Raw genomic sequence first — 25,953 nt, forward strand, 5'->3', positions numbered from 1 at the left:
GCCGCCTTTGGCAGCCTCAAAGCAGCTTTCAGCCACTTTGCAGGTATGCATCATCTGAATGTCATACCCCCAAAGTAGCCAGAAGCTGCTTCTTTTGGCCCATCTGTTTCAGGCCTCTCTTAACTTTCTTTGTCCTTTTTGCCTTTTCTTCACAATACCCATGGTAATCAGTTCATGGATGCAAAGATCTCTGTGCTACTACTTATCTATTGCTTGTTAATGACTAGTTAAGGTAATGATAACTGTTTGTAGTTTGTACATTTCCACCTCACTAACTACATTCTCTGCAGTCTGCCATCTAGCTTGTACTTCATATGTCTAATGAAATGGGTTGCGGTCCACAAAAGTTCATGCCAAATATAGTAAACTGCTAAATACAGCTTACTGGTGCTGTTTTTGCTGCAAACGGCTATTGTAACTGCCCCCGAAAAATCTGGGAACTATTCTGTGAAGAACCAAAATATTTTAAAGCAAGCCCAACTCCAGCATGGGAGAGTCGTTTCCCTCTTATCACCACCCTCCCCATTTTTTCTTCCACTTCTCCATAATATAAAGTCTTTCTACATCCTCACCCTCAGACGTGCTGGGTAAACATTGCAGAAGAAAATGATATTCCTAATAAACGCACATAAATAAATCAATTTCCTTTTAACATTTACATAGGTGTTAAACCCATTTAATTTAAAACAATATATGTGTAAATAAACAGGTCAAATGCCCAAATCTCAGTAACAATACATATAAATGTGGAGTTAGGCTTTTCCAAAAATAAAATAAAATAATCATCATCTTTTAATTAGCATTGCTAGAATTTATTTTCCTCAAATCTTAAGATTTACATCAATAATCTTTTATCTGTCTTCTTTTCTTTTTCCAGCTCTTCCTTTCTTCATCAAGGTGGCTACCTCAGGCACTGGAGTACCAAGAGTGGTGAACTGAAGCACTCTCTTTCTTCTGGAGAACATCTGGGGCTGCTTCCTTGCCTTCTTCCCTCATTGTACTCTTCCCTTGCTCCACATGTTTCTTCTTCCACCCTTGCCTCACCCCAGTTCTGCTGTCTCCCCCCTTCACTTCTTACCCTCAAGTCCAATTACCACCCTCCCTTTCTTCTTTGCATCATCTCATGCAGCCACACCTCATTCCTTTACATTAGCTTCATGCTCTATTATTCCTTCCACCTTGCCACTATACTTCCCATCCTCGCTCTTCTCCCTTCTCATGCCTGGCTTCCCCTGGTGCCTGGACAAACCCTTACTTACTTAGGCTTGTTACAGACTGCCAAAATAAAGCTGCTTTGGGTCTCTTTGGAGGCATGCTGTTTAAATGATGCATGCATCCGAAGAATCCAGAAGCTGCACCAAAGCTGCACTCCAGTGCTTAGGAATGGAGTGTGGCTTTGGTGCAACCTCCGGGCTCTTAGGACCCATGCATCATTTAAATAGCATACCTCCAAAGAGACCCGAAGCAGCTTTATTTTGCCAGTCTGTAACAGGCCTTACTTTCTGTACAATCATGCTGCACCTCTTATCCTTCCTTTTCCCCTTACCCTCTATTGTCCACCCTATACATTCATCATGCCTCCCTCCTTTGTTTTTTGTTTTTATTTTTGTTTTTGTTTTGTTAGTTTTTGCAATTGGCAGCTTAGGTTGGCTTGGGTTTGAGAATAGGTCTAGGTTATCGGAAAGATATATAAATCTTATATAAACCAGCGTCTGCCTTAAGATCTGCAGAAGAGGGCTTTTTTTTTTTCAGTCACACTCACAGCACCTTCTCAGGTGGAGCTGGTGAGGACTCAGGAGAAAGTCTTCCCTGTGGCTGTTCCTGGGCTGTGGAACTCCCAGTTTCATCCAAACACTGTATTTAGTCTGTGCTGTAAAGTTCAACAGCCCTTAGTACATGCTTAACATCATATAAGCATTCTCAAAAGATAATCAAATTATGGCCCGTTACAGACGGGCCTGAAAATACAGACTAGGTTCATATTAGGGTTAGAAAGGGGCGTCACTTCCTGACGCCCCTAACCCTAATACGGACCCAGTCCGTACAAAATGGCAGCGGCCGTTCCACATGGCCAACGCCATTAAGACTTCACGACCGCGCCGCCTCCAAATGAGGCGGTGCGGATGTGACGTCTTTGCATCACGCAAGGGTGCCTAGAGCGCCCTTTCCACAGTGCAAGAAGGAGCTCCAAAACGGAGCTCCTTCTGGGGTTTGTGTTGCTGGGCGCAGCCTTTACGTGGCTGCACCCAGCGACGCAGAGGAGAAAGGGGCCAAGCGGCCCCTTTCTCCTCCTCCCCGCCGTCGCCGGGTGTCCTTGGGGCTTGAAGCCCCAAGGACACCCCTTTCCAGGCCACGGGGAAGCGGCCTTTTGCCACTTCCCCTCGGCCTGCAAAGTGGCAGATCAGGGCCTCGGAGTCTGCCAGTCTGGCAGCTGAGGCCCCGATACAGCAGGGAAAGGGGAGGGTGCAGGCCGCCCCAAACGCCTAAGTTAAGCTCCACCAAAAAAAAAAAAAAAAGCATCAAAACATGGAATTTCTCAGTAATATGGAATATGGAACATTACATTAATACATTACATTAATACAAAAGAATTTTATTAATGTAAATAATAAAAGGGCATTGGCCCACTGATGTAAAATGCCTATGTAATGTAGTGGTTGGAGTATCTTGGACTTACAGTAAAGCATGAACATGTATTTAGTTCCTTATTATGTCATGACATCCACTGGTTGACATTTGGCCAGCTACTATTTCTCAGTCCAGCCTTTATCACCAGGTTGTTGCGGGGGGGGGGGGGGGGGGGGGGACATGAGCTTATATGCATAGATCATGACATATGTAATATAATATAAAAACTAAAGAAAAAAATTGCTATTTCCCATGCTGCATTTTGCACATGATGAAATGCTCAGGTGCCGAAGTTCTAATTTCTTGTAAATCTGGGTGTTCTGGAAATGCTGACAGACCCTTAACTCGAGTCCTGCTGCAGCTCTTTATAAATAATTCAGGTTTTGTGCTACTTTGACAAGTTCTTTCATACAATAGTGTGTAGTGTGTGAATAGGTGGGAAAGCATCATTTTTCAACCCTATAATTTGCCTTTCCTACCTATGCATTAAAGAACTGGGAAACAAGAATGGATGCCACAATTAGAGAGGTCCAGGAGAAAAAGGCTTCCTTTACAACAGTCTACCACTTTCAGTTTAAATGTGTAGTTCCTGAAACCTCATTATAGAGCATAAGTAGCCTGTACAAAATGAGTGCAAGTGATTTTGGAGAAAGTAGGGTGCATTGTGGTACACCACCAGGGTGGCCAGTTATGCACTGTCCAGAAAAAGAGAAATGAGACACCCCAAAGGTCTTTAAAGAAAAAAGAATGCAACATTGTGTTCAAAATGTATACATATGTTCATATGTATGGGAGAACTTTAGAAATAATTACTATGATTTTAAATAGAAATCCAAAAATCTCAACACTGAGGGGAAGCCTGTGTCCAGGCAATCTGCAGACCTGCTGATTCTGCTGTCCAATTTCCAGCCTGATGCTTTCTTCTGCTCCTTATGGTTATTCATTTTTAAACACAGAGGTCAGAAAAAGTAGTTTTGCTGATTAGACTTTGAAGGACCCTATTGCATGGAGTTAAAACAGTGGCTTACCTTTCCCAAATTCAGTGCTAACTCAGGAGGCAGCTGGGTCCTATCACACAGAAATTGCTGCCAAATCACTACCTGGGTCCATCCTGGATACAGCGTGCATCGTCTAAACCATGTCCATGGCCATTTTTAGAAGTCGGAAGCTTCCATGTTGAAAAAGACTTATTATTATTATTATTAACCTTTATTTATGAAGCGCTGTAAATTTACACAGCGCTGTACATGCAATCTTTTTAGTTAGATGGTTCCCTGCCCTCGGGCTTACAATCTAAAAAGACATGACACAGGAGGAGAAGGGAGTGGTGGCAGGAAAGGGTAAGAGGTCCAGCAGTTCCTCTCTACCTCCGAGGCCTGGACCAAGGCAGATGGACTGGAGGGAGGGCTTGGCTTCAAAATGGAAGGTTAATCATTATCCAGGGAAAATACATACTCACAAGTAGGATAATACATATACAGTACATAGCAATACAGGAAATGGATCGATAAACAGGCAACAAAAGAACATCAGATAGTAAGCGACAATTATGCAATGCCTGGGAAGGCTTCTCTGAACAGAATGGTTTTCAACTCCGTTTTGAAGCTGGTTAAAGAAGTGATGGCTCTTGCTTGTGGAGGAAGAAGGTTCCAGGAGTGAGGGGCAGCAAGTGAAAAGGGGCAAATACGGGATGGGGCAGAGGAAATCCTGGGCTGGGACAGGAACCCTTGACTACCAGAACGGAGGGCCCTGGTGGGAAGGTGAGGAGAAAAATGGCTGTGAATGTGACTTAGACATCAATATTATTGAGAGTGGTTTGTTGTGAGGTAATAAGAAATACTATCATGTACTGGCTAACTTAGAAACACAAGCTCAGAAAAGTTAGAAAGCTTTATTCAGAAAGCTGAGATGATCACAGCATAACAATGTTGTCAAGACTGAAGCATTTTCAGTTGTATCATATATTAAAAGCATTTAGCAATTCAAACATTTTCATGTGCTTACTTCCCAATTGTTTTCAAACCAAAACCTTCCCTTTCCTCTCCATACCAAGCATTCCCATGTAACCAACCTTGACAGCTCACAGCTTGCATTGCTACCCTACCACTGGAATAAAGAGACCAGACACAAGATGTATGGGTTAAAAACAGGGCCATTTATTGACCTATTTATTAAGTTCTTAACGGAACTGCAACTAGTATCATAACCAAAACAAATGTGGTAGACAGGGAAAGCTGCATACCAGTGTCTTACCACAGACTACCTCTGCAGCTTCTCAAGGACGATAACACCTGGGCCCTCAACGACAGTCCATAAGTTGGGTTGCCGTTAAAGAGCCTGCATAAGGAAGCCCAGCAAGGAGTCCCCCTTCCCAATTTGCAAAGATTAAAGTCGAGGTATACCTTCCAGCCAGATTCAAGGTCCATTCCTTTCATCCACCCCCCAGGTCACAAGGCCCATAGAGGTGCTTCCAGAAATTTTCCTAACACCCAGTAGGGTGTCCAAGGTGCTCGCCAAGATCAAATCCAAAGATTTATGCAAAATATAAATAAATACATCCAATTAGAATCAACAAATTTCAATCCAAATCATGTATTATTGTGACACCACCTCAGCCAATCTCCCTTATGCCACTGGAAACATTGTGATGTAGGCGAAAACCCCCATGGAAAAGGGGGAAAATTCCTACATGGCCCCTAGGCGACCAAGTGAAACTTCGCACTATACCAGCGGTGGGTGGGTGGGTCAACGGTTAATCCAGGAATGAGACACTTAGGGGATGACAGGCAAAGCATGCCCTTAACCACACCCCCTAAAGCTTCATGCCATGGCAACAAGCCATGGCATGATTTTAACTTCCCTAGTCTCCACCAGTAGGAGGGCAGCAAAAAGCCCATCCCAGCTCCACAGCCTCCGGCAAGGAAGGGGGTGGGATGGCCATTTCCTCCCTCCACATCGGCTTATTAGCCAACTCCAGGGAAGGCAAACAATCTTTCCACACAGCATAACCCATTATCCAGTATTGCAAATACATATTATACAGAATATATTGTTAGTAAGCATGGCAGGAACTATGATCCTAACAAATACATGGAATAGTTGTTGGACATTCCACATTTCACTCCTGCATGCAATATACTGTTGTGGAACAGAGATTTTTACATGTTGCCTGCAATACTCTATTAGAGTTTCAATGCTGGCATGAAGGAGTTAGTGTTCATTAAAATATTTATATCTCAGCTTTTGTTCCAAGACACTTCAAGGTGGCTCACAACAATAAATCAAAAACTATTAGTGGCAGAAGTAACATCACTATCACCACCATCATCACCAGGCTGGGCTCCAGAGTTGCATGGCCCCTCAGGCATACGCTCTTCATGCCATTATAGTGTAGGTGATGGGCAGCCCCAAATTCTCTTTCGTCTTTCTGCCTCTCTGTCTTATAAAAGTCCACTATCCACACCCAGAATCACCATTCTACAGTGAGTCCTTGTTACTGTATCTACCAGGGTTTGATTTTAGGACACCCCCACCCCACCCCGTGGATACCAAAATCCACAAGTCCCATTAAATACAGTGACACAGTAAAACGGTGTCCTTTATATCAAATGGCAAAATCAAGCTTTGCTTTTTGGAATATATATATATATCGTCTTTGAAGCCATGGATGCTTGAATCCATGAATAAAATGGATATGGAGGGCTGGCTGTAACAGCAAGGATTAGGATGTGACACTACCATTGTTGGAAGAACTAGAACCAGTAAAAATCCTGCCAGTAGAAGTTGAAGGGCAGAGGTGCTGAAGATGCACCTCTGCCCACCATCAGCAGCTGTTCAATCAGACCTTCAGCTACCATTGGGCTTGGCCAAAAGGATAAAACCAACTAATCAATGGACTTTATCACACGGGTAGAATAGAGCAAAATTGAGGTTTCAACAACCAAATATTGCATGCAAAATGCAATATCACATTTAAGATTTTCAGACACATCACTTTTAAAGAGGCAGTAAAGAGGCTCTAAAGAGGCACTAAACATCAACAAATCATTTATGAGTAAATCTCAAAAATGATTTGTTGCTGTTTATTGCCTCTTTAATAGGAACGTGTCTGGAAATCTTAAATGTGATATTGTGTTTTGCACAGGATAATCGGCTGTTTAAATCCCCGATTTTCCCTGTGTGATAAAGGCCAATAAGTAAAAAAAAAAAAAAAAAGAGTACTGATTTTGATACAGTCACCATGGTCACAATCCTATTAGTGACAAGCCCTCCTGCCTCAGGAAGCTTTCAAACCCCAGGAGGAACTGCTGTTGCTTCTTACAGATGGAAGGGGACAGAGACAGGAGTCACTTCCAACAAAGATGATGCAGCTTGTCTTTCCTCTGCTAGAGTACTTTCCTTATCCTTCCTTCTGAAGACTAAACCAGCCATGATTTTATCATCGAAATTGTCCTCCTTCCATCTGCTTCCCACTGGCGAGCAGCAGCAACAGCAGCCTTTCTTTGGGCTAAAAGCTACCAGAGTGGAGAGAGGACATGGAAGTGTGTGGATGGAGTGTTACACTTGACCTGGGTGATGTGGGATATCAGCCAACAGCAAACCAATATCAGTAGCATGAATTGTGAGTGCACGTCCCAGAGGGGGACAGCTCCAGAAAGTCAATGCCACCATGTAAAAGCTCTGACCCGGGTGATCAAGGACTTGAATCTGGGTCTCCCTTATCATGGTCCACCATACTGCACTGATGCCATATAACAACATACCATAAATTCGTTAAAATATGCCCATAGACACCAGATTATTTTTGGATTTATATCTAATGTGATAAACCATGTAAATACAAAGAACAGAACTGTGCATCAATCTGTCATAGCAACAGGTATATAGAAGTTTACTTTACAAAGGTGAATGGAGCAATAATATGATTCAGCCAATCTAAATAGGGAACACAAAGCAGCATTAGAAGGAACATAATTTAATCCACTCACCTTATTGTTATTATCATCAATTATTAGCATCCACAGATTTATATGAAACTATAAGCTCATGAGCTTATCTCAGAAAGCAAATTGGATATTTTGCCCATTTTTTTAAAGCCCAGAAGCATGTAATGTTCTGCACATCCTTGCTATGTCGGCATTAAAATGCAGTACGGGCAAATTATTCAGTGCTTGCATCAGCCTTGTAGAGAATGACCCACTTAGTCTTTTCTCATTTGAGTATTCAAAAATCTATCTGCTCCATTTTTCAAAGCTTTAAGTGTGATGAGCTTGTGTAAAGACCTCTATTATAGAACAGCATTAATGAAAAGCCTGCTTGCTTCCAAATGTCATGCATTACCCTGCAGCATGTGTCCTGAGTTACATACCCCCTCGGACAGACTCCTCCGCAGAGGACAGGAGAGATGAAATGCACCCAGAAAGCCATAATTGGCCATGGATCTGCCTATCATAACCTCTCCTGGGGCTTGTTTCATGTAGTACAGATCCAGGTGGGTGGGTGAGAGAGTGTGTGTGTTTGTGCATTCTGCTAAGGAGTTGTTGCAAGCTAAATGGATCTCCTTTCAGAAATTCAGTGTGGCCTGCATATTCCGAGTGTCAAAATGCTACTTATTTTGAATCACAGTTTCCAGGATCCCTGGCACAGTGCTGGCACCAGAGATGAGGGATTCAGGAAAAGCAATTCACCCTTTTGTGCCAGGAGAAGGGCAGTCTGTGGGTTGGGGGGGGGGGGCCGAGGGGCCCCCAAAACAACCTTAGGACAAAATGCAGCCCCAGGGATGTATTGTGTGCTACACAGTTTGGAAGCATTGGCGCTGTACAGACCTCCCCAAAATGAAGGCCTGCCGACGCCTTTTCCCCCCCACAGCGAAGCCACAGCTGCCAAACTGTGCTTCCCTGCAGAGGAAAAAGAACCCGTGAAAAGCGGGTTCTTTTTGCACTGCCATTGTGATGTCCAATTGCACCAATGGCGCACTCATGACATCACAAGTGTGGTGCGATGTGCGGACGCTATTCATCTGTCATGTAACAATGGCGGCGCTTGTATAAACGGTGGTGCCGCCATTGCTATAGCGCCGTGCTATAGTAGGGTTAGGGACCATGCAGTTGCCGCACGGTCCCTTAACCCTAGTACGCTGCAAGCATGGCGCATTTGGCATGTCTGTACCATGCCAAATTTACTCTTTCACCCTAAAGGCTCCCAGAGTAACTTACAGATAGCCAAATTAAGCAGAGCTTGGAAGAGCTGATGAGGGAATTAAGTAACTTTTCTGACCTTTGCATATATCTATCTGGCAAAATGTCTGCAGAAAAATGCTCTTTCCTGCACTATGTGCAAATTTTGCATAGAATAAGTTCGGCACTATGAAGATTCTCAGCAGTCCAGGATTCATTTTATCAGTTTTTCAACATAAAGAAAAATGTTTTTTGACAATTTTTTAAAAAATCAATATTTTTAATATTCAAATATTTTTGAATATTTTAATATTCTTCCCATTCTTCATAATTTTTGTTTCTTTGTCTTTAATTTGTATTTAGTCAGAGGTGTTGTTTCACAGATGTTGTTGTTTATAACGTTTCTCTCTTGGGTTTAAATTGATTTGCATTTAACTGATCTGCAGTCCAGACTTTTTGTGTTGGAATGTAGAATGTTTTTATTTATTTGAATTACTTATTTATTGGTTGCATGTATATGCTGCCTTTCAGGCAACATACACATCTTTCCTCCACATCACATCCTGTCAACAATATTGTGAAATATTTCAGCGAAGAGAGAATGACAGTGACCAACTTGTCCAATGAATTTCATGCTTTCCAAATGTCAAACCAACATTTTAACGAGAACATCACACTAGATCCCCCAATCCAACACTGGCTCTTGTTTTTAGCTTTATAATATGAAGTCATTTTATTTATATTTTATGTTTCAGCATCATATGCAATCTGCATACACAAGGACTTTGAGACTGAGTAACGGCACAGAAATACTAGGAATTTAGTTTTCTATATAATAGCCTGATGGTTTGTAAATTGTGGTCTGAAAAAGCAACACACCCATGCCATTAAATCAATTGCAGCACCAAGTTGGAGCCATTACTTTCTGGTCTCCCACCTCAATGGCTGTTTCAACTAGGGAGTCCTGGGGCTGTAGTCTTAAAAAGCAACTTTGCCAAGTTGGCAGGAAAGGAGTGAAAAAAGCTGTGGTATCTCATTCTTTAGGCATCAGATGGAATCAAGCTGATCTCTCCCTTTACTGTTATTTTCTCTTTGGGAGATGGGGGGACAGGGAGGCAGAAGACTAACTGTTTTTAAAAGTTTTAATCAGAAAACATCTTCTCCCTCCTGCAAACATACCCAAGTTATACTTGAACCTTGGCTTCTTTCAGAATTAAGTGGTTAAAATATCACATCAGTAAAAAGACTAGACTGGCTTTTCCAAGCACAGAGGGGAACCACCCCTGATCTGATATAGTCAATGCTGGGTAAAGGAAATGCAACCAATATGGAGAATGAGCAATCTGACTGTACAAAATGCAGTCAAATTGATTAGAGATTATTAAAAGTACACTGCATATTTATTATGCTTAAAATTAGTCCTGATGGGGTTAATTTCAGGACCTTCTGTTGATACCAAAATTTTCAAATGCCCACATTCCATTATATACAGTGGCAAAGTAAAATGGTGTCTTTTTATAGAAAATGGGAAAATCAAGGTTTGCTTTTTGGAATTTCATTTTGAATATTTTCAAGGCATGGATGGTTGATTTCATGCATTCTTAAGATATTAAGAATTTATGGATATGGAGGATTGACTGTACATATTACTTGCATCTCTATCAGCCTGTGATTCATGTTTTTAAGGACCAATGCACAAAAGGACATTCATTTACTGATACACAGGTATTTGCAGAAAATCTTATCCTTGACTTTCTTCTCCTTTCTCATCCAAACAACTTTTTTAATATCAGCAACATTGTTTGAGACTAACAGTCCTAAGCAACATTTACTAATAACTCTACACTCCTTGTCTTTAAAAGTGAAGATTCAACATTGTAATAATTACGCAGTCATGTTGCAGTGAATTTTAATGACAACTTCAGATGCCTTGCAATCTATCACTATTTAGGGGTGATAAATGTAGATTCATGGAAAAGACACATAATTTTCAAAATAAGCAGAACCTCTCTTTCATCATTAAAAAAAAGTTATTCAAGCAAATAGTTTGCAAATTTTGCTTTTTGAAGTTACTTTTGACAATTTTTACCCTTGCTCCACATAACTTGTCAATGCAGTGAATCATTAAATCTTCGCTGGTGAAAATTGGCAAATTCTTATTCTCAATTTGAATACAATGCAATCAGCATTAGGAAACATGGTTCAAAAATGCATGCCTTCTCTTTCTCTTTGTGGGATCATCTTTCAGAAACCATGGCTTAGCTTCTCTAGTTGAAATTCAGGACATGATCCACATGCACATGTTCTGTAATAAATAAATAAACAAACAAATAAATAAATAAATAAAACTTTTATTTCTACCCCGCTTTTTCTAAAAACAATCAAAGCGGTTTACAATATTAAAAGAATGCACCATATATACAAAATATCCCCCCACTTAAAAAAGAATTAAACAGTTTAAAGTTAAAATTAAGTAAACAATTAAAATAATAGCGGTAGGCAGAGTCATCAGATATATGTGAGGGTCACTACATAGCCAAGTATTTTATTCTGGGAAGGCCTTAACAGCTTTCTTGAAGCTATCTAGATTGGTGATTTGACGAATCTCATCCAGCAGGCCATGCCATAGTCTGGGTGCGATTGCAGAAAAAGCCCTCTGGGAGGTCACAGTCAATCTGGTCTTTATAGGACAGTAAGTACTTGGAACACAACATGTGCAGGTTTTTTTCATTCTCTGTTATAAAGGCCATTGCAACAGATCTTAGCACATAACAGGTGTTTCTGAAAATTCTGGTGATTCTTTGCATTAGGGGACCCTTTTGTTTTGCAAAAAAAAAATCAGTTATAGGAAATAGCATTTATCTTTTAAGCAATGTACATTGTTTGGGGGGGGAGTTTCGAGCTACGTGGCCATGTTCTAGAAGAGTTTATTCCTGACGTTTCACTAGCATCTGTGGCTGGCATCTTCAGAGAATGCTTGCCTGGAAAGGACTTGGGTATGTAAAGGCCTGCCATTAGCAACAGAACAATACACATGCAAATCACTCCTGCCTTCTCAGTTCACACAGTATATACATACTCAACTCCTTTCCAGGCAAGCATTCTCTGAAGATGCCAGCCACAGAAGCTGGCGAAATGTCAAGAAGAAACTCTTCTAGAACATGGCCACATTGCCTGAAAAACCCACAAAAAAACAATGGATGCCAGACATGAAAGCCTTCAATTTCACAATGTACATTGTATTTCTGAAGAGTGTTATTTTATGCGCACACAAAAATGCAATGTTTTTAGTACAACTTTATTTATTTATTTGAAAAGGTACTGGAATGTAAAAAATCATTAACCCCATGATTCTCATGTGTGAAAATGATTTAAGAAAACTTCCCTTAAATCTAACTGAGCCAACATGTAATGTTTGTAAAAGATTTGACTCTCAGTCTAGGCTACATTTGTTAGAATGTTTTGGACTAATTAATTAATGCCAACCTATGTACTATGCTCTCAAGATGGTGTACAGATAAAGTCAATTCAACAGTTTAAAATATTGTAAAATTTTAAAACAACCAACTTAAATAGAGTAAAAGCATACAGTACTAACTATACAATTTACTAAGTATAGACAGTCCACTCCAGGTTTTCTGGAAGGGCAAGCTTATTTGCCTTCTGGCCATAGGCAGAGGGGGAAAACACTATAAAATAATAACGTACATATCTTCTAAGCATGGTTTGAATCTGAATTTTAATTTCCAAGGGAGACTGGATTCTAAACACAACACCTTTCTCCATTTTCCTTCCTAGACACTACCCTCAGAATGTATCAGCCTCAATTTCAATTCTACCTGGTTGCAAAGGTAATTTAATATGTTTCAAACAAAAGTGGCTTCTACTGGCTTCAAGAGGAAAGAAGGCAATGGGAAACTAGGTTATCTTGGGGATTGGAGTCTTAATGGGTAAAACATTTAGGACTAGAAAGAGTGTATACATTGTTGTTATGCACCTTCAAATCCTTTCCAATTTATGATGACTCTAAAGCGAATATATCACAGGGTTTTCTTGGCAAGATTTGTTCAAGGGGGGCTTGCCTTTGCTTTTCTCTGGGATGAGACAGTGTGACTTGTCCAAGGTCACCTAGTGGGTTTCCACTGCTGAACAGACATTTGAACCTTTATCTCCAGAGTCAATCACCCAACCACTACATTACACTGGCTTGGTCCAGCACCCAAGCCACTACACCACACTAGCTCTGTGTATGCATAGACACATGCAAATACACCCTACATAGACCTTATCTGTGTTGGAAATGAAACCACTGGGAGAGATCATCTGGAGACATGGGGCGCGGTGTTATCAATACGCTGATGACACTCAAGTCTATTTCTCTATGTCTCCGACTGACGCAGTGACTAGGGATGGCATCTCTCCTCTGGATGCCTGCCTTGGGTCGGTAATGGGCTGGATGAGGGAAAACAAACTCAAATTGAATCCAGGAAAAATGGAGGTACTAACGATAGGTTCCCCAAGTCCAGGGATGGAGATTTGTCAACTGGGTCACACTTCCCCTAAAGGACGAAGTACGCAGTTTGGGGGTACTACTGGATCCATCCCTACAGTTATCATCTCAAGTAGATGCGATGGCCAGAAGTGCCTGGTATCAACTTCGGCTGATATGCCAACTGCATCCCTACCTGGACTGAAAGGATCTTGAAGCAGTAGTACTTGCACTGGTAATCTCTCATCTTGATTTCTGTAATGTGCTCTACATGGGGCTATCTCTGTACCAAGTTCGAAAGCTTCAATTGGTGCAAAATGCGGCAGCCAGATTGGTCACAGGAATACCTAGGACTGACCACATTACACCTGTACTAAAATCTCTTCACTGGTTACCAGTTAGCTTCCGAGTGCAGTACAAAGTGTTGGTTATTACCTTTAAAGCCCTACATGACTTGGGCCCGAGTTACTTGAACGAATGCCTCTTCCTATATAATCCGCCCCACACTCTCAGAACATCTGGGAAGAATCTATTGGATTATCCAAATACCAGACTGATATCAACTTCCCACAAAGCATTTACTGTCATGGCCCCTAAACTGTGGAATAGCCTATCAGAAGAGATCCGACTTATCACTACCTTAGAAGCCTTTAGGAAAGTGATTAAGATGGATCACTTCCAGCAGGCTTATCCCGCAGATCTCCTGTAAATAAATATAAAGGGACATCCCACTCAGAGTATGTTAAATGGACTAGATGATGATATATTGCTTTTAATGTGATGTCATGATTTTATGCAGTATTTTATACGAAATTGTATTTTTATTGTTCTAATTGTAAGCCCGCCTCGATCTGTAGGGAGAGGTGGGAAATACAAATAAACTATATTATTATTATTATTATTTTAAGAATTCAAGATGTTTTAGAGAGAGCAGGAGTGATATGGTTAAGCACTTTTGAGTGGCCCAAAGTCTACTTATCATCCTATCCTAAATTCTCTGAGAGATGGACTCTTAGAAATCTTTCCAGCATCCCCCCCCCCCCGCTTCTTGCTCTCTCATTTCTACTGTAAGTAAAACTAGCTTAGTTCAATGTTAGCTCAGATAGCTTAGAGAGCTTTCCTATCATTAATGGACTTCTTACAATAAAGCCTGAGCTTGTTTCTTTAGCCACTGGTGTCTTTACTCCTTAATCAGAGATTGCTAGCTGCTGCACACATGCACGCTCCATCAGTTTGAACTTGTGAGGATAAAACTATGCAAGAACGTATGGGGCACATTTAAATCACACCCCAAAGTCCCTGGGTCAGGGGTTCTTTTAATGACCACACTAGATTTAGTGCTAAGATCTGAATGGGATTTATAAGGACTATCAACACATAAAACTTTCCTGTGATCATCAAGAGCTATCAGCAGAACTGGCCTTGACATCATGGTTGTCATGAAAGGGAAGCAAACTACTGTATATGGAGTTTTTTAAAAATTATGCTGATTTTATTTTTATTGCTGTAATGAGGGAAAAGAGATACCTGGAGGTAGCTTATGCCCCATACACAAAAATAACAGGGCTGGGTTTTAGGAACTATATATCTTGGCTGCAACATGACATCATGTGCTCTGTTTCAGGCCAAAAAATATCTTGGGTAGCCCTATCAGTAACCCTGCCTTACCAGGGTTTTGTGTTCAGCCTTCAGATACGGCCTTTGCTAAACACAGAGAAGTATTTAGAAGAGTTGGGCCCATGGAAATGCTAGAGATGGGGCATGGCTGTAAGCCATCTTTCACTTTCTCCCTTTGCAAGCGCCAACTAAATGCCTGCATAGAGCCATAAATGTTCATAAATCCTGAGATATAGGTCATTCAATAGGCTTATGTGAAAAGCCAATCAAGGAGACTTATGCCAACAGGCTTTTCATTGTCCATATTAATGAAGGGTACTCCAAGCACTCCTGATTATTGGCAGATCGGATAGATAGGAGTAGGAAGGATATAGTGGCTACTTGTTATTATGAAAAAGAGTCTGTCAGGAGAGCCCTCGATTGAATCAAGAGCATTTACAGGTCCCTGATGGATGGGCAGAAGCAAACCAGGCAGGAAATGGTAGAGGATGGAGAACTTGTATGGTTTCTTGCTATCGTGGCAACAGACAACCAGTAGCCCACATACGCCTTAGGCTGGCACATGAATGAGACATGGGAACTATACTCACATCCTCAAGGAACTGATAATTAATAATATTCTTTTCTTCAGTGAAAAAAGGTATCCTGAAACTCAAGAAGTCTCCAGCACTTCAGAAATGTTTCAGTCAGAACAATCAAGCTGCAAAATCAGGGTTTTGGTAATCAATTTTGGTCTTTCATGGCCGTAAACATAAATCCCCAGCAGTTACGATATCATGTCCCACATATGATAGCCTGATAGCTGAAAAGGATGCATTTTCTGTGCAAAAAGCAGTATTTTGTGAAGGATGTGATATATTTTGCTGTTTGCTATGCAACAACAAAAAGTGGTTTTGCACAGAAATGCTTTCCCCAAAGAAAGATGATATTTTTGTGCAGCAAATAGTGTAGTTCTGTAAATTGCTTACGAAGGAAATGTTTCTGCAGAAAAAGTGAGAGTTTTGTATAAGAATTAGTGAATTTTGCAAAATACAAAATAAACTGCTGCACAAAAAATATTGTTTTTTGTTTAGAAAGCACAAAAGCCAGTGTGGTGCAGTCGTTTGAACACTGGATGATGACTCTGGAGACCAGAATTCAAATCCTCACTTGGGAGTGGAAACCTACTTTATGACCTTGGGTAAGTCACATTTTCTCAGTCTCAGAGGAAGGGAAAGGCACGCTGAACAAACCTTGCCAATAAAACCCTGGGATAGGTCCACCATAGGGTTGCCATACATTGGAAATAAGTTGAAGTCCCACAACAATAACAGCAGCAATAGAAAGTACATTGGTTTTTGTATAAAAAGCACATTGGTTTTCATATAGAAAGCATATTTCTAACCCCCCCCCCCCAAAAAAAAAAAACTGTGAGGAAAAACAACACTTAAGTTTTCAGAAATGGATTTTCTCACATGAAATCCCAAAGCATGAAAAGGTCACAAGAATTGTACAGAAACCCTCATACTCCCATGGAGCAGAGCAAAAATCACAGCAATTAACCATTCTTGAATTCAGAAATAAAGTCAGTGAAATGTTACATCCCTAGTTTGAACATTTTTACAAATAACAGTAGTAATAAATCTAATGACAAACAGCTTCAGCCTCTGCATCAAGGTTACTGTCAGTCATTTTCATTCCATGTCTCCATTGCCTCCTAGGTAGTTGAGCTAAATAATAAGATCAATGTGACCTAATATCATGGATCACATACTCAGACCTTCAGATATATAAATGACAGGGAAGTGGAACATTAAACTGCAGAGTATTTATATCTATCTCTCCATATGGTGTATGGAAAGAGGATGCGGTACAGCCTTCTTGGAACTCACCTACTTGAAAATATAAGTAAAGAATTACATCCTATAAAGTTCATTTGTGCTGAATTACACGTTTACCCAAAATGTTTTGCAAAGCTAAAGCATAACTGGTTCCAAGAGTGTTTCCATAATGTAGAAATAAAGCAGTTTGACACCGCTTTAACTGTCATGACTCTATCCGTGACTCTATCCTCTTGGGATATGTAGTTTGGTGAGACAGACCTCATCGACAGATCAGGCTAAACAACTCACCAAAGTACAAATCCCAGGATTCCACAGGATGGAGCCATGGCAAGTGCATCAAACTGCTTTATTTTGGTAGTGTGGAAGAGCTGCTACCAATTCAACTGAATCAATAGGTAGTTCTATTGATTCAATGAGTCTGCTCTAATTGGGACAAGCAATTAGATTTAGGTCCAGATATGCTCACTTGCTGACATGATAGGGCTTCTTGCACTAGAGTAGTCACAACATGAAATGCAATGTTTTTTTTAAAAAAATAAAAACAAACCTTTTGTACATAGAAAACCAGGATACAAATGAAAATACTAACATTATTAGTTATATGACCTTAGTACAGAGAAGCACTGTGGTGTAGTGGTTTGAATACTGGATGAGGTCTCTGGGAGGCCAGGGTTGAATCTCCACTTGGCCTTGGAAACCCACTGGGTGGCCAAGAGCAAGTCGCATTCTCTCAGCCTCAGAAAAAGGCAATTGCACACCTGTTCTGAACAAATTTTGCCAAGAAAATCCTGTGATAGGTTCACCTTAGGGTCACCATAAGTTGAAAATAACTTGAAGTCACACAACAACATAGCAGTGCTATTACAATAATATTTTCCTGGGAATAACCTCCATTGAAGTCACTGAGGTTTTTTTTTGTTTGTTTGTTTGTTTTTTGGTTTATTTTTAGAAGTCATGCATATAATTATATCCTAAATTAGAACTTTCTCCACACATATGCCAGTTTACCTCAGTACAGGATTTATTTACTTAACCATAAGGAAGTATTTTAACTTGTGATTCCTTCTATAAAGCCTCTGCCCAGATGCCACCTAAACAGTTTGTTCAGAAAATGTGGCATTTCTGTCTTTATACCTTTGTATTTCTCTTTGTTCTAAGAAGTTCAGGACACAGCTCATGTTTCTGCCATGATATATTATCCCTTATAATATCCCTCTAAACAGTTATTGGTTAAATTTTATTTATTAATTGATGCTGTAAAGTAGGTTAATCTAAGGGCACATCTACACTGACAATAAATATTGGCCTCATTTTGCATTTCTATGGCCTGTTACAGACTGCCAAAATAAAGCTGCTTCGGGTCTCTTTGGAGGTATGCTGTTTAAATGATGCATAGGTCCTAAGAGTCCGAAGGTCACGCCAAAGCCACACTCCATTCCTAAGCACTGGAGTGCAGCTTTGGTGCAGCTTCCGGATTCTTAGGATGCATGCATCATTTAAACAGCATACCTCCAAAGAGACCCGAAGCAGCTTTATTTTGGCAGTAACAGGCCTATGATATGCAGGGATGGTGCAGTGACCTCATTGAGTCCACACACATACAAAGCATTTCGAAGTGACACCAGCACAACTGGCCACACATTTCCCCTGGTTAACTTGCTTCTTTTGCCTTTCACACAGCATGCATCAACATGGTTTGCCTGTTAATCTATTGGATCCATTCTGAACGGATGCTTCCCCATCCAAACCCCTTGCTACTCCAATGAGTTAGGAAGAGAATTTAAAATGTATACACATGTGGAAGAACACAGGACAGAGAGGGAAAAACTCTGAAAATGTCCAGCCATTAGATCAGTGGTTAGGGGTTACATTTGAGCACCCCATCATCTTCCTCCCTTCCCTCTACCCTTGAATGTCAAGTTAATGTTTATTTCTTTTACTCCCCCCCCCCCCGATCATTCACTCACTCATTCATGCAAATTATTATTGCCCAGACTTTATCTGGAATGCTGTGTCCAATTCTGGGCACCAAAATTCCAAGAAGGATGTTCAAGGATGTTGACAAGTTGGAGGGTGTCCAGAGGAGAGTGACCAAAATGGTGAAAGGCCTGGAAACTATGGCCTATGAGAAGAGACTTAGGGAGCTGGGTATGTTTAGTAGGATATGGAGCAATGGATACAAGCTACAGAAGAAGAGATTCCATCTGAACCATAAGAAGAATTTCCTGATGGTAAGAGCTGTTTGATAGTGGAACACACTCCCTCAGAAATTGGTAGAGGACCTTACTGCATTGCCCCCAGGGACGTGATGGGGGCGTGATGAAAGGGAGCAGGATGAGAATAGAATGGGCGCTATCACCCGTTCTACTGCACAGCAGAACACCGCCACCACCACCGGAAGTTACCATTGCATTCCTGACCTGTCCCAGAGGAGGCGATTTTCAGGAATACTTATAAACAGTTCCTGAAAATCGCCTTCTCTGGGACGGATCCAGAACGCAATGGGAACTTCCGGCAAAGGCATTCTGCTGTGTGGTAGAATGGGTGATAGCACCCATTCTGTTCTCATTCCACTCCCTTTTATCACGCCCCCATCACCTCCCAGGGGACAATGCAGTAAGGTCCAGAGTCTCCTTCTTTGGAGATTTTTCAACAGGCTGGATAGCCATCTGTGAGGGGTACTTTGATTGTGTGTTTCTGCATGGAAGGGTGTTGGACTGGGTGGCCCTTGGGGTGTCTTTCAACTCTGTAGAGCTTATCGTTTGGGCAGGTAAGCTGGCCTACCTCTTCCAGCTTCAATTCTGGATCCGGGATGCCCCCAGATGTCATCATACCTAAATTGCCACCAATCTACCAAGGATGCCACTGTCTGGGTGCATCTCAGGTCTAAGCATTGCTCAGCTGGCCAATTTTTAAAGTCAGAAACATCACGACTTCAAAAAAAGGGTTGGTTGAGTGAGGCTTCGACCCAGGATGCATCCAGGCAGCAGGATCCAATATAGATATTTGCCCAAGCAATAAGCTCCTGTGATCCTATGATTCAAAGCAGCTTACAAAATTTAAGATCATTATCACAGTACTATCACACTGTTCTGGTGCAATATTCCACTGTAATTGCCATGGCAACATCCTGTAGAATCCAGGAGTTTGTAGTTTGCAGAGACCTAGAGCTTTCTAGTGAATTCTAAATGTCTCTCCCTAAGCTGCATATCCCAGGATCCCATAGGATGTTGCTCTGGAAATTTCAGTAGAATATAGTGCTAGTTCAGTGTAGTGTGTTAGGGCCCTAAAATAAATCCACACAGATAAATGCACGTACAATGACACAAGTAAAAACAGAAATAAAAGTATATAAAATATCATTGTCCAGTGCAATTAAACCATCTAGAATTTAAACCATTTTTAAAAAATCTTTAAATGTGCAAAAGGAAAAACAGCATGTTATTTAAAAGCCTTTATGATTAGTTCTTAAAAGCCTGTTGGAAAGTAATGTTTTTACCTGCCAAAATAGAAATGTTTTTACTTGCCAGCAGAAGGATAGCAAGGAGGGAGCCATCCTAGCTTCTTTTGTACAAGATTCCCAAACACACAGCAGGCACCACCTCATTGCCCCTTTCATGTACTGAATATGGATGGACATCAGAATGGCTGAATAGGACTTATTATTCAGCTCTGTCTGCCATTATTCTGCTGAGATTCAGGAGGTCTAACAGAACTTCAGTACAAAAATTGTTTATTATTATTTTATTTATTGAAAGCATTTTTATTCCTTTCTTCATTTAAAGAGTTTCCAGAACAGTTTATGGATCAATTTTTAAAAGAAAAGAGGGGGGGACCAAGACAGCTGCTGCCCTCAGGCTTACAATCAAACAGATATGACACAAAGGAGAAAAAAGCAAGAAGAAGAAAATAAAAATCAAGGCAATACAGCACCAGTTCTTAATGTTATGGGCAGTGCAACCTTAATTCTAAAATGAACTGGCAGTGGGATTAGGCACAAGGCCTTCCCACCTGCAGAAATCCCCTATCAACCATTGGAAGCAACCTTCTGCTGGCTGATTTCAAGAGATGAGCTCACCCAGGAATCAGCCAACAGATCTGTTCTGCTAAGATCTGCTAACAGAGGTTTCCAGAAGGGGATAGAAAAAGATGGGACTGAGGAGAAACTATGTCAGATGAAAACCTCCCCCTGTCCAGAAATACATCCCTAATGCTGGCACAAAAATTAGAGTAAGAGGAGTCCTAAATAATTTCCAACACCCTTACCTTGAGATGAGTTTGGATTCAGCACAGTTTCCACTAGTGTAGTTTCAGCTCAATGGGCCCTTGATCATCTTTGCCAGCTAGGACTGTGCCTCAATTCATAATGACCAGCTAGTGTGGAAACAGGGTCCTCACAGTTCAAAGGCATGCCCCATCCCCAAAGAGAATGATTGAAGTTGGAAAATGCTGAATATGAGTGATTAAATTCAGTATTTAATATTACAAATGTCTAAATTTTGGAGTACTGTATCTGGGAAAGGACGTGATCTTCAGGTCAAATACAGCCTTCAAGTCAAGAAATGTGATATAGTAATAGCAGTGAAGTCATTCTTTACGACATCATTTATGGTTTCATTTAGATCTCAGATTTTTCTGTTTGCTAGTTAAAAGTTCCTAGAGTGAGAGGTAAAATAAAAAAAATTGCTTCCAGTGTCATCTTAATTAAGCAAATCTTTAATTTCTTTTTTAAAATCCTATGCAGACACAGTTTTCAAGCTCAACCATGCCACTGCTGTGGAGCAACCAACACATCCAACTCACTTAAGACATTCTCTCTCTTTTATTCATGTAAATTTAAACACAAATATTTTTAAAAAAGAAAAGAAATAGCCCAAGGCTATTTGGATGCAAATGCATCATTTGATTATAATTTACTTGTATCTTTCATGGGCAGGAAATAGGGAGAAAGCCTCATTGCAGTGGTGGCCAGTACAAAAGAAGTACTGAATTGCTTTTCATTTATCATAACTCCTATTCCCTATCCTCCTGAAATCTTGCAGAAGTCATGCCTAGGGACACTTTTTAATACATGTTATTTTCAAAGCAATTGCCCAAAAAATCTCACCACTACCCCCCAAAAAAATTATGGAGGTGAATCAAAGCAGCTTCCACCCCTGCAAATTCCTTCGCCAATTTTAGTGCGTCCATAACTAGATCCACCTGTATTCCATATGCACTTTACATTTCTGTACCACTTCATAGTGAACTAAGCACTCTCTATATGGTTTACAATGTGTAAGCCAATTGACCTCAACAAACTGGGTATTCATTTTAATGACCTCTGAAAGTCTATACAGTATTGGGAAGGGACTTCCAGACTGTATAGCTGGGATGGACAACTGTTAAAGGACTTCCCCCACAGATACAGAGGGGCCATGATCTAAAATCCTCCAGTGCAGAGTAAATTCCTGCATGCAGAGATATGTTATGCCAGTGCTATGAAAATCCCACTCAGAACACCAACATTGAATAACATGACTGGGTCATGTTGTATAATGTGCATTTTGAAACTGTGATGTAGAATGTGAGTCCACAATGCAGCTCTACAATGTGCACTGCACAATCAACAATGTACAGAATTGCTGTCTGTGCAGCTCCACTTCTACAACTATCACAGAATACTTTGTTGCATTATGACAAATCATTTGCCCTGCATACATACCACAATTAGTCCAGCATATATTCCTAACAGGATGCCAGCCTAACATGACCTTATAAGTCAGAACATCTCCCTCTTATGCACTGGGAGCTCCATTAAAATTGTTGTTGTTGTTGAAAAAATTAACTCAAACTGTCCCCATGCCCTCAAAGTTCATGGTTTGGGGGCCCTAGAGTCTCATAAATGACCCTGGGAACTGCAAAAGACCTGTGGGCCAATTTTTACATACCTCTACCGTAATGGCTGCTCCAACAAACGTCTTTATGTCTAATTTCTGAAGGCTTGATCTCCTCAATTATCCCTGAAAATTTCACCCATTCATGTTTTTAGCATGTGATGTGCTAAAAAGTCTTAATAAAATTATTGACAGTTCTCTTAAAAAATGTGAAGCCACTGCAACTATTTTTATGTAAGTGTTAGATGAGATTAATTCCCCAAGAGATTAACATGTCAGTACATTTCATCCATTTCTGAGAAACAATAGCCTAGATTTGTTTACAACGTTGGTCAGTGGGATTTTCAAAATGAAGATTTGGTTTTGACCCTGGGCAGCATCAGTTTCAATTTTCTGAATCACTGGACTGGTGTCAAAAATTGAATGTTATGCCCATAATAAAATGCTTAAGAAAACACGAAGGACTGGGGTGCCAAAATGACAGCTGGAGAGGGCTCCTGTACCATTAATAATTGTATAGAAAATTGAATTTCAGTTGGTGCTGCTTGCTTCATAAACAATTAATAATGAGCACCTACCAGAACTCCCTCATCTACACAATTTAAGTATTGGACCCAGGTATGGGACATAGTTTCATTAACCAGTAGGTCTGTTGAATCAAATATTTTCTAGACTATTCAACAAGATTTTAGCAACAATGCAACTAGCCATGACCCATGTGTACTGTCTCTTACAGCCTTGTAAATATTTAGTTATATAAATATGCCCACAAAAGACACTCACCTGCAACTTCTTTGCAATTTTAAACAATGTGCTCTGCAAGTAGGCACAAAATGCAGGATATATTTATTTTATTTTTAAAGCCTTTTGCGGAAGAGCGATCAGTCTACGGCCAGCATGGAGATCATGTAGAGTGGCAAGGGGAGGTGAGGAGATCCCTGCCTCACTCTCCTGCATTGAATTCCAGGTACTCACCTGTACAGAAGTCCTTGTTTTCTATGGACACTGGGTATGTTGTTAAATACAAGGCTGTCTGATTGTTACTATGTTAAATATTCATTAAGGATGGGATCCTGCATGCAATTATACATGCATAAATCCAGTTGAAGTCTGTGGGATACCTAACTGATAGTGAACCCTAAATTCTCTAACGCCTTGTCTGCATGGAACAAAAGTCCTCCCCCTATCCTGTTCAATTGACACACAGCCCATACCCTGGTCCTGGTATGGGCAGTCCAAATGACATCTAACACATCCTGCATGAGAACTGAGGCATAGTAGGGTTGACGCAGAGTAAAATAACCTACCTGTTGCTCTGGATCTTCCAGGAAGGTGTGGAGCCTTCTATGTCCATGCCAGGAAAGCTGACTGCACAAGCATCCCACTGGGCCAACTAACACATCTGCTATCACCATGGATCATTCATCCTGAGATCAAAACGGGGTGCCCAGCATGTGACCATCACTGGGCACCTCATTCTGAACTTTAAAGCTAGTGACCCATGGCAGTGGCAAATGTACAGACAGCCACCATGGCACAGAAATGAAGGCCAAGGTAACAGGGCAGACAAGGCTTTAGACTGCTTAATAAATGAGATCCAGATTGTAAAGCATCTTTCAGTAGCAGAAATGATGCATACCACCACCATTAATACTAATGATAAAAGGGAAACAGTGGGATTTATTTGTAAATATAGAACAAAATAATCACACTCTGAGAAGAAAAGTAGAGTTACGCATCAAATTATATAGGCATAAAACTAAAGTAATCTCCATAACTTTAATAAATATCAGCCCAGGTTCCCAAGAGGACCTCAGCACACTGCTGTTTTCATTGATTCATATATTAATATCATTTTGCATTCAGCTAATACAAAATTGATGATACAAAAGTGTTTTTCCATTACTGCTCCTTCAATGGATAATATAACCCACTTTTCATATTTTCTGCGTGAAATTTAGAAACTTCATAGATACATTATGCACTGAAATGAACAAATTAACTATTGAAAAGTCTAGCACATTCTGACGGAGGAAAATGTGGTGTGTCTCATGGGACCTGAGAGCAATAGACCGTATTGAGCAGTGATTTTGTACAATAATAGGAACATAGATTATACAAGTTGCAATGGACTTCATAGAGCATCACATCTGTCCTTCTGACAGGAACAGGAATCTTATGTAAAGCTATCATTCTCAAGCTGTGACAATCTGTACCATCACTGATGGACATCCTAAAATATACTGACAGAATATAAAAACAGAGCTCACACTGAATCCTTCAGCTATGGTGTGCACTAACATCACAAGGAAAATGACAGGCACGAACTTCAAGAAAGTGAACGCTGGCTGACCCATCAGTCTTATTGCTCCACCACACTTCAGCCATGCTGTCCACTTTTTTATTTTTAAAAGTGTAGTATGAATGTTTTCTGGATTTATTCACTCATTTATCACATTCTGAGTCAGAAAAGAAAAGTTCTTTAAAGAGAACTTTATTTTGGATGAAAAGAGTTCTTGTTGATGTCAAGCTTAGTGGGGAAAACCTAGCAAGATTGCAGGTGGCTGGTATCTGCTTGAAACTTACAAAGGACTTAAAGAAAATAGTCCTGGAAAGCAGTATTGCAATGAAAGTTTTAAGGATGCTTTCAGGGCAGCCCTTCTTTAATATGAATGTTACATGCATCTTCATCTTTATTATATGCTTCTGATTGCAAGCTATACCCAATATCTCTTCCTTACAGAATCAGAAGACAGGAACAGCAAATGTTGGAGTATTTATTGCTGTTGTGCAGGATATTCTACATCCATTATTCCCCTTCCTCACTCGGTTTTCTGTACATTTCCACAACACATCAAATAGCATTTCCGTGGCTAACAAGAAAGTACATTCATAACTTGGGCACTCTGGAGAGATCCATCCTTCCAGTTCCCACCCTATGCATCCCCCCCCCCCTTTTTGGAAACTTTGGGGTCCCTTTGGGGCATAGTGGTGAGTGGGGAAGCTTTGGCTAGATAACCAATAGCAATCAAAACCTGACCATCAGAAAATAAACCACATGTATGGATTGCTTATTTTGTACAATGCACACACTTTGGCTGGTATCCTGCTAGTGATATAAGCTAACGAGCTCTTGTCATGACAGTATACATCCTTTTAAGAACACTGTGGAAGGAAATATCTAGTACCTCCTTGCTCCACGACACATACAAACCCATTTGCAACTCCAGCCAGTGGGATCCCTGTGGTGAATAGGTAGTCAGTGTAGGAGAGGAAATTCTAGATCCAATCCAACTACAATTTTGCCATGAAAGTAGAGGTCTAGGAAGGCAAACAGCTGTTCT

The sequence above is a fragment of the Sceloporus undulatus genome, chromosome 2 (genome assembly GCF_019175285.1).
Source record: "Sceloporus undulatus isolate JIND9_A2432 ecotype Alabama chromosome 2, SceUnd_v1.1, whole genome shotgun sequence".
Taxonomy (NCBI): domain Eukaryota; kingdom Metazoa; phylum Chordata; class Lepidosauria; order Squamata; family Phrynosomatidae; genus Sceloporus; species Sceloporus undulatus.